Below are 10,364 nucleotides of genomic sequence, written 5' to 3' on the forward strand. Positions count from 1 at the left end.
CCCCGTGATTAGCGATTTCCGTGCTCCGCGGGAAAGTAGACCCGCAGGCTTTGTTCATTAAGAGTGCGGCTGTTAATCGAGCAAATACGGTATAATATGTGCATTTGACATTCCTTCTGACCATTGCAATAATGTCGCCTGATCCATGATCCCTCAGGTAAAGAAAAAAACCGAGAAGCTCCCTCGGCCATTGGCATATCTCCCCCTCCCTCCATAACTCACCCCCCCCCCCCCCCCCCCCTAACCCCCGCCCGGCCACTCCTAACGGCCTGACGCGGCGGCCACCAACCTCTCGCTTTTATTGGAGAGCGGGCCGCAGCGTCAGAGGAGAAAACTCTGTGAGGCGGTGTTTCTGAAATTATGACGCGTGGCAGCAATTTTAACTACCGTTATTTAGTTGCCCGCTTTTCACAGTCACAGACAACGCCTGTTTCGCTCCATGGGATAGTTAGTGCTTTCGCATTAAAAAGCCTATATGACCACAGGGAACCATATGAAAATTCACCTCAAATCGCTGCCACCACGCTGATTTCGAAGAAATGCCTTAGCCTTTCCCGCAGCGGTTATATATAACAAAAAATGGTGAATGCAGTACTTTTCTGCCGGGTGAACATGCCCGAAATCTCTCTTCTCCCTGGTGTAAGCAGATCAGATCGCTTGGCGCGTGCATGAAGAATGGCGGCCCCTCAGGATTGGCTGGTTAGACAGAGCGATGGAGTGACGTAACATCTAGCAACCGAGGTGCACTGGAAGACAGCGGGGCCAGGGCGTACTTAGGTGGGCGCAGCGAAGCGGCATGTACGGGTTGGTCAAGGTGTGTTAATATTTTGTAATCAGCCATCCGCAGGCTGTCGCCGCGTAGCGGCGTGAACGGAAAAATGGTGGTAACACACGCTCAAGTGATATACCGGCCATCCCCCACTCTATGTCGAAATCGGCGAAGGGGCACTTGGCCGGCCATCTTCAGTTGCTAGGTGTTACGTCACGGCGTCGCTTCTTATAACCAGTCTATCCGATGCGGCCTCCGTTGCTATGCGTCCTACTGCCAAGCCTCTGGAAACATGCACCCCGCCGCCATCTGTCGGCGCTTGCATATGGTGTTTCCTAGCCTGTTTCCACAGCCAGTAGTGTAGTGGCGCCATCCCGTGGTGACGCTGCAAATTTTATATATGTGCTCCAAACCAGTCCAAGGTCAGCGCATGTACCAGGGCACTGATGCAAACGCATTAAAACTCGAAAGAAGAAAATCTTCAGCAAGATTCGAGCCCAGGACTTTAAGATTGTCCACCAACTGCTTTCCCGACCGTAATGCCGAGAAAAAATTATCGCAACCAGAGGTGTTCTCTAAAGTTGTCGGTGATTATACGTTATTTCCTGGCACACTGCTGGTATTGATGTGCTGATGTTTGGACATCCTTTTCTTGTTAGTTTACAATGATAATGATAATATTTATTTGAAACTCAGAGAAATGCTTGTATTTGCAGAGGTGCCGAAGGTTAATACAGAGGCCTGCAGCACCAAAAAAGGGTATAAAAGTTGTAATGGTGATTATGAGCTGATATAATACACAAGCTGCATGATAATGTTGAAATGGAGCATGCGGTCGAGGGTGCAGCCTGATGTCGCAGGTGATGAGGGCTCGTTTAATGGATGCATGTGGAATGATGATAATGATAGGATGATGAAGAGAGTGAAGAGCGCTAAGCTATGGAGCGGTCTTCGCGACGGTGGTTTTTGGGGGGCTGCCATGGACTGCTGACTTCTAGCAGGCCTATCTCGAGTGCCTGGCGAGGGCTCCCTGCGTGCCCAGCTTGCAGATGAACCGGCCGAATTTCCGGTAACGCAGGGAGTCCAGTACCCCTGTCGTGGGGCTCCAGAGGTTGGCGCCGGTGTTGACCGGACGGCCGTCTTCGCAAAAGCGGGCATTGAAATCTTCCAGCTTGTGGTCGAGCTTTTAACCGAGTAGCCTAAGCACCTTGTCAATCGAAGACATGGCGTGTGCCACTGATCAGGCTGCCTCTCAGACGATGGAAAAAAACGCGCCTTGCGCGACCAGCTTGATTCCTCTTCCTCTCATGTTATGACGGTGATGCTTGGGTGAAATAACTCAATCAACTATCTCCTCAAGCTGTAAAGTGTCATTCACTTGTCACTCTCTCTCCTCCTGTGTTGAATGTGGCTCAGATCACCGACGCGTGCCGTAAGCCTGATTGAAGCACTTTCGACACCAAATTCTCACATCCCTGGCCAGTCGTCCAGCTCTCGCGCATACTGCACACACAACGTCTTTCTTGATATTCCCGAACGCGCCTCGTTTTCTCGCTCGGCCGCTATGTTCAGTCCCATGCCCACTGCTTTATTACACGCTCCAAGAAATCTAAACGAAAACAATAGTGCTAAAAAAGTTGTCGGGATTCTGTATCTTAAACTCTGACCGTTGTCGTTATAGTCATGGCTCGTTTTCTGACATTTACACAATGCCACTCCAAGTCAAATCTCAAACTCTGATTACTTTAAATACTAACCGAACGCCTCTCGAGGGTACAACTGCTGATGCGCGTTCTGACAGCCTTCACCTCGTCGGCATGGTGGCCCTGCAGCTTCCAAACCAGCTACTCCTGCTGCAGCCTGGCACTGCTCCTCTTGGTCAGCGTGCCGACGAGGTGAAGGCTTTAAAGAGCGCGCATCAGCGGTTATACCCTTGAGAGGCGTCGGGTTAGCATTTGAAATCGTCTGAGTTTGAGATTTTAGTGGAAATGACATTGTGTACACTTCAGGAAACGAGCTATCACTGTACAATGACAACGGACAGAGTATGGCGGACAGTGGCCCATCAACCTCTTTGGCAGTATTGTTTCCGTTCGGATTCGGTGGGGCGTTTTATAAAACAGTATGCGTGGGGCCTGAACATAGCGGCCGAGCGGGAAAATGAGGCGTGTTCGGGAGTATTGTAAAACACGAGATGTGTGAATTTTGCGCGAGAGCTCGACGATAGACCAGGGATGTGCACTTCACGTTCACACATTTTGATATCTTGTGCTCAAAGACGACGTCCTCCTCGTCTCAGTCAAGTGACACCGATGTTCCGGACTTGACGAATCGCACCGCTGCCACCATGTGAGGTTGTGTTTATGATACGTTATTTTTTGGCACGTTGATGGTATTACTTCGCTGATAATCGGACGTCCTCTTCTTGTACGTTGACGTGACGACTGTGATGCTCGGGTGAAATAACTCAGTCAATTATTTCCTCAAGCTGTGGAGTGCCGTTCGCTTGTCGCTATTTCTCCTCCTCTGATGAATGTGGCTCAGATCACCGCCGTGCAGTCAGCCCGGTTACGGTGACTAGAAGAGGAGGTGTCAGAATCGGCAAGCGAGTGAAGGAGCAGCCGCTCTGGAGTCAGCGGTGTCGCTGCTGTTGACGCGGAGATGCGTCGTCCACTCCCGCCCGCTACTATTCGGTTGCTTTCTGTCTCCGCGAGCACGCATCGCGTGCGATATGCGCTCCTTAAAAAACTTTTGATCGTTAAACTATGTTGATTTCGGACTTGTGGTTCACGTAACACAGGAATCAATCTGCGAACGCTTTTGTCGTTGTCGTCGGGAACGGCGAAGAACGAGGTGTTCGTTTCTTCTTTTTCTCGGAGAAACGTACAGAGCGCGACACTGTTAGCGCGAACAAGCGATCGCCGGTTTTTCCAGTTTTTCTCTTTGAAACCAAGGGGTGTTATCCAAGCTATTACTGCTACGGAAAGAGCTTATTTAGGTCTATAATGTAAGCGATAAAATTGTGTGCTCGCTAACACCTTTTAAAAGTAAAATGCGAAAATGCGCCGATGTCGTGTTCGCGCTAACAGTGTCGCGATGTGTACATCATGGTGCACCTAGGAACAAAGCAGTGTGTTTGCCGTTTCACCATTGCGGTAGTCTAGACGCGTGGGGCAATCGTTCCAGGAAGAGCACCACAAGCGAGCAATCCTAGCAACGCGAACGAGCCTTTCCTGGCGCGGCGTTTCCAATTGGCATTTCAGAGTCGATGAACGCGTCTCCTATCGTCGTCATGACACACTAGAGTGCGGCTGCACACGGAGCAAGCTGTGCGATTTTGACATCTGTTCTTCTAGAGACCGTAGCCCTGTTAAAGTTCTCTCGATGCCACATTCTTCCATCCCTTTCCGATCGTCGAGCTCTCGCGCAAATTTCACTCACCTCGTACTTTTTCAAAACACAATAACGCGCCTCGTTTTCCTGCTGGGCCCCTATGTTCAGTCCCATGCCCACTGTTTTATAACATGTTCACACCACCTCTGAATAAGGACAAAAGGGCGCATCACACACGCCACAGGTATGTAAGGCGAATTTTCTTAATGTATCGATGGACACGTGGCTATACCTCCTACGAAGCAGACGGCCGTAGAACGTATGCAAGCTTATCGGAAACGTAAGAAACGGCAGGTTCAGCAGGAAGACCATTTACCGCTGCCCCTCCCCACGACGAACGCTCATAAGTCTAAAGCCCATTTCACATTCTGTGCTTACCAGTCTTTGTCACCATCATCAAGCTGTACAATCTTCTTGCAGATAGGGTGGATGAAATAAATTACTGCCGTAACGCCATCGACATAGTTTTAATGTTTTGGAGGAGCTTACCTTGCGCTATATTGCGATATTGATTCACTTGTGTGCACAATGCAGTCACCTTATTAGGGACGTAAAAAACAAATATTGACATTGGCTCTTGCCCCGTTCTACTTAGGCAATGCGAAACCTTGTGAATGTAGGGAACCACAGCCAACGTGGCTTTTCTTCTTTCACAAAACCAGATATAATACCCGTCATGAATAAATGTAGGCCCTTTTCATTTCATTTATTAAAACTTAAAGGTCCATGGGGGCATTACATAAGGGGGGAGGGGGTCATTCATAATATTCATAGGAAAAACAGACACAACAATAAACACATTGAGGAAACGGTCGTTAAATGGTTAGCAACATAAAAAGTGCGATTGAAGACTTGATTTGAAGACGTCTGGATCTACGATGGTGACGATGGAGGATGGGAGATTGTTCCAGTCATTGATCGCTTGCTGGAGGAATGATCGGTTGAAAGCGTTTGTTGAGCCAGAGATCCTTTTGATGGTACAGGCATTGTTTAAGCGAGATGATGTGCGATCTGGAGGTGATAATAATGTTGTTTTAAGGTCGAGACAGTCTTTATAGATTTTGTGAAGTGACGGAACATAACATATTAGAAAGATGAGAAACGGCAGCTGGTACCCAGCTCTTGGGAGACGGAAGATTTGTGCTTTAAAGCCGGCTTGAAGAGTGTGAGGGCAAAACATTTTAGGGCGTTATTGAGGCATTGATTAACAATTGCTGTGTTCACTCATTTAGAGTGGACTGACCAAAATGGTAGACAGGGCCGGTTGATGACAAGCCAAGCAAGTACCAGAGTTAGGTTTCACTGTATAATTTTTGAGTTGACACCGACTTTTTTGGGCCTCATTGTTTGAACAAATGCCAAAACTAGACTTCACTTCCGGTTACTCAGTTTTTACCTGGCAACATTGGGTCCAAAGTGCCAAACAATTGCAAGACTTGGGCTTCACTGCTGAGTGATACGTGGCATCTTTGATTGTCACTTTTTCTGGCACTTTGTCAACTATATGTTGAACCAGAGACATGCCACAGAAAACAAAACAGGGGAACTTCGGCACTACATAACGCTTCAATGTCAAGCCTTTTTAGGCACAAGTTAGGCAACTAGAATTTCCATATTTCGGCAAAGTTAGGCGCTCCTAAGCCGCATGCCAGAGAAACGCCTAACTCGCTGGAATTATGGCAATCGTGAGGGCCTTACTTTGTTTTACTCTAAAGCGTTAGGTAGTGCCTTAGTGTCTTTTTTTTTTTACTTTTTTTTTTGGTTCAGAACAAAATTTCCAAGGGCCCGACATTAGTCAAAGATGCCACAGTTAAACAAAACGATTACCAATGAAGACTAATTCTGGCATATGTTTTGCAATTTAGGACCAAACAACCCAAACTCCGGCCTAAGATATCAAGTCAGGGGCCACCTTGGCATTATTGTGCTTTTAAAATCCTAAGTTACTAGACAAAAACGCACCAATGGACTTAGCTGATGGCTTGGGGCTTTTCCGGACAAAAGAAAATTATTGCCCAAAGAGCCGTGCTTTTTGTGAATGTTCCCAGAGAACACACCAAAGGTTTCAACGCGCTTTTGCTTTTGACAATGGCCAGTTCAGCCGCGTGCTCCCGTAAGGACAAGATTGACCGGCACGACGCCTCAGTCATCCTCATTAGTTACGTTTCGCCCCTTTCGCCTCACGATCTTTTTTTTTTTTTTCTTTCCCTGCCAGGTCCGGCCATTGTTGTTGAAACAATGCGAGCGCTATTCCGCCCAGCACTGTCTCGACTGAGAAAGAAGAAATTTCAGATGGCCTTGCGAGCGCACGGACCGGTCGGTAACAAACCGGCCAACTGAACGCAGCTGTCGAGCCAAGCCGAGCCAAGCCAGGTCAAGCCAGCTCAAATCAATTCATTCTCTATGGTGGTCAGCTTCCAGCCCCTTCCCCCCCCCCCCCCCTTTCTTTACCGGCGCGTAATAACTTTTACTTCCCATGGTGGTACACCCCCGATCAAAAAACAGAAAGAGAGAGAGAGAAGACAAAACGAATCAATGAGAGAGAAAGAGAGTGTCAATGAGCAAAAAAACATACATTTTAAAGACTATTTCTTTTTCCTGTGAAGAGAAGAGAAACGCTTCTTATTAACTGAGTGGTTTGCTAATTTGGTACCTCTCGGAAAGATCGGAAGGAAGAGTGGTGAGGGTGGATACGATTGCTATGACATTTAGTAAACATAGAATCCAAATTAAATTTAACAAAAAAAGTTACCGTGAGACTCTCCGGTAAATAAATTGCTAATTAGGAAAAACAGCAACGCAAATAATAAGCGTGTGTGGGCGTAGGTCTAACGTCTGAGAGATAAAACTCGGGAGATTTTTTAATAGCATCTGCTAATTAATCTTTTTTTTTGTGCGAACATTGCATTAGGTCGATTAGTTTTAACATCTTGTATAACGTATACTTTGTGAGTTCATATTGACACATATATTACGTTTGCAAGCTTTTCGTTCAAAAAGAAAACAATATTCAGATGCATCGGGCTTCTTGAGTTCCGGAAGTAAAAGTTTGAAAGAGTGCTCGGTGTCATCCGCAGCAGCTCTAAACCTTTTAACGTGCATAAATTTGACGTTACAAGCATCATTTTTAAGTCATGAACTATGCTCGCTTTTTGGCGTATGCAAGATAGTTATGCCGTTGTTTCTCTTTTACTTTAGGAATGTTACAATCTACTTGACCTGCGCGATTAAACGTAGGTGAAGGATCAACGGAAAGAAGCTGAGGTTAAATGGATGATACGAATAATCCTTAAACGAAAGGATCGTGGGGCTAACTAAATAGCTTCGCAAGTAACATCGATCTAAATCGTAACCTAGCCATCAGTGGCGTAAAACCATTGTGCAGTGGCTGAGCAACTGCGAGCACGTCAATGCGAGGCTTAAAACGCACACGCAGTACACACACCAACCGCACAAATGTAGTCCCAGAAACCATATCTGTAAATGTTTGTAGAAAACAAAGTCCGGGGTCTCTCTGAATAACTTATAAATTATTACATTTTTAAAATATAAAGAGAGGACACCCTCGTCAGTTGGTTAACACTGTCAAGAAGGAGATTCGTTCTAAAAAAAGGACTGCCCACGGCCGGGTGGATCTCTTCGTTGTGAATAAAGTGTAACAGTACCATTGTGCTACTAGCCTCATATTGATTTGTTCGAATAGAGTATGTGAGTCGACAGCTTATGTCCCCTTAAGATTCTTATTTCCTTACAATTTCATCTTACAAACAGATATCTTTGTCACTGTCCGAAGAGAAACTGTAGAGGTACTCTCAAATTTATATTTAGATATTAATTGATGAAGCATGATCCTTGTAGGCATTTGCATTAAGAAAGTATTTAGACATTGAAGATAACTAACGTTTACTTTTTTCCTATAGAGACTTTCTCAAGGCATCTATCATAACGCTATAAATTCAAGATTAAATTCGTACACAACTTTCCAGATATTCCTTTTAGGACAAAATTTGGTACCCTAAAAACACACAAAAAAACCCATTATGGTTAACAATCATCAGCTCGTCTGTTCACTCATTCTTCCCTTTACTTCCCTTACCACATCGTGAATATTTTGGTGTCAAGATATTCCTAAATATAGCAATTCTCCTCTAAAAATAAATATGGCCCTTTTTTATTTCTAACAATTTCCGTCTATGTTAAGGACTTAAGTAAATATATTTGAGTTTTGCCCCAACATTACTCACGTCGTGCAAACTTTGATCGTATGCCGGAGGGGCCAATATACCCTGGAAACCTTCTCTAAGAAATGCCGCCAAGCGAGAAGTTGCTTATGGCACGAAAGCGGCCTTAATAACAAGCGACCATCCTATCTGAGGCGGCAGTACAAGAGGGTAGTGTAAGCGGAAGAGTTCGACTTAACTACCCAGGTCGTGGGAAACAAGCGTAGAACAAGTAAAAAAGTAAACATTAAAGAAGGAAGCGAGAAAGAGTTACTGCAAGGAGTATTTGTCATTTAGATGTTTGCACGGTTACTTCGGCCTTACATCGATAGACAAACAATGTGACAGTATGTTGACAAGAGAAATTTTCTGAATTTTGTTAGTATGAAATAAACAAGTCATTATGTCTTAATAAATAAAACTTATTGCGTCGGGCCAACGGTAGAAACAGCAATCTTAAAACCTTCATCGTTGATCTTATTTTCTCGTTTCGCGTTTTAGGTACAAAAGCATGCTCGTGCAAATGTTAAATTCATGCTGATTGTACTTATGTCTATCGTAGTGCAATGAGCGATTATGAGTGAGAACACCATGGTAGACATAAAGCAATAAATGATTTCTGCCTCATTTTACTTTTAGGCATTTATTTTATTCACATTAAACATTTGACTTGCTATTTTCATCCGAAACACCTCCTCCTCGAAGCTCGCACTGTTTGACAAATGTATACTGCGGGAACCATGCGTTCCTCATGTCCCTATGTAAGCCTAGCACTTGCAAGCCGTGGGGATCGCCGTGATTGTAGCTTCCCGGATACGAGGCCAGACCGCATTCCTCGAAGAGCGACATTATTAAAAACATCGCAAAAGCACGATGTTTCTCTAGCCCTCTAGAGTAAGTGTGCCGCAGGTACAGCCTTGGGGATTATAGAGGATGCGACCCCTATCCGGGCGAACCTACAGCCGGCCACCCCGGGCGCGTCCACTTCACGCTGGTTATATAAGCCATCCCAAACAATGGCCGGGAGGCTCTCGTCGGTAGAGGGCCTAACTCCACGCAGCTTTATATGAGTCTATTCCGGAGGCAGGCGAGCTGGTTAACGATAGACATGGTAACATTGGAGCGAGGGTTACCATGTCTTTCCTTTTTGTTCGTCCTTCCTTTCCGTGAATCTGTCTATTACCGCAGACCGGAGTCCGACCGGTGATCCTGTCACATTGAGGCAGCGCCAATGCTCTGGACTTTATCGAGGGGTGTTTGCAGATCAAGTTAATAAGCACGTCGTTTTACGGACCAACATGTATACTGTGTTATTGCGTGATCGACATCGCAAAAGATAAAACCCACAATATGAAGTACATCATTTTGGCGCTTTGCAATTGGCATAGCAACGTGCTGTTTCCCGCTCCGGAAATCTGTCTCTTATAAGTTATAACAAAAAGTTTAAACCCATTTTTCGCAAAGAGAAAATGTATACACGACGGTTTACCCGAAAGCATCTATTGTTGCTGTGCAATGATCTGTCGAGGGTAACAGCTAGAGCAGATGTCAAAATACATACTAAAGAACTCTTACGGGGTCATTCCGGGTCTACGATTATGCCACCAGTTTCGAAATGTTGTACATATATTATCTCTTAAAAAAGCACACTAGAAAGCTACGGGGAATAGGGGGGGGGGGGGGGGGGGGGAGAAGTCGTTTTCTTTCTTTTTTTTTTTTTTTTTAGACAGAAATAACTGTAAGAAGGCCATCTAGAAGTATTCAATGAAACGTGGTGTGAAAATACCCGAAATCGTGACCTGTCTGCGAGCAGGGGACAGCTCGGCTTCCGGAAGACGCCCATAATTTGAATTCCTTTCAGCAGTGCGAAATCAGCATTAAGCTCCCGAATATTTTTACCTGACGACCAAAACCAACAGCTTGCTTCTTTTTTTTTAAACACTAAAGCGCGAAGAAGCAGGTAGAGCATATTAACTTTGAAG

This window comes from Ixodes scapularis, unplaced genomic scaffold, assembly GCF_016920785.2.
Source record: "Ixodes scapularis isolate PalLabHiFi unplaced genomic scaffold, ASM1692078v2 PGA_scaffold5__190_contigs__length_132052651, whole genome shotgun sequence".
Taxonomy (NCBI): domain Eukaryota; kingdom Metazoa; phylum Arthropoda; class Arachnida; order Ixodida; family Ixodidae; genus Ixodes; species Ixodes scapularis.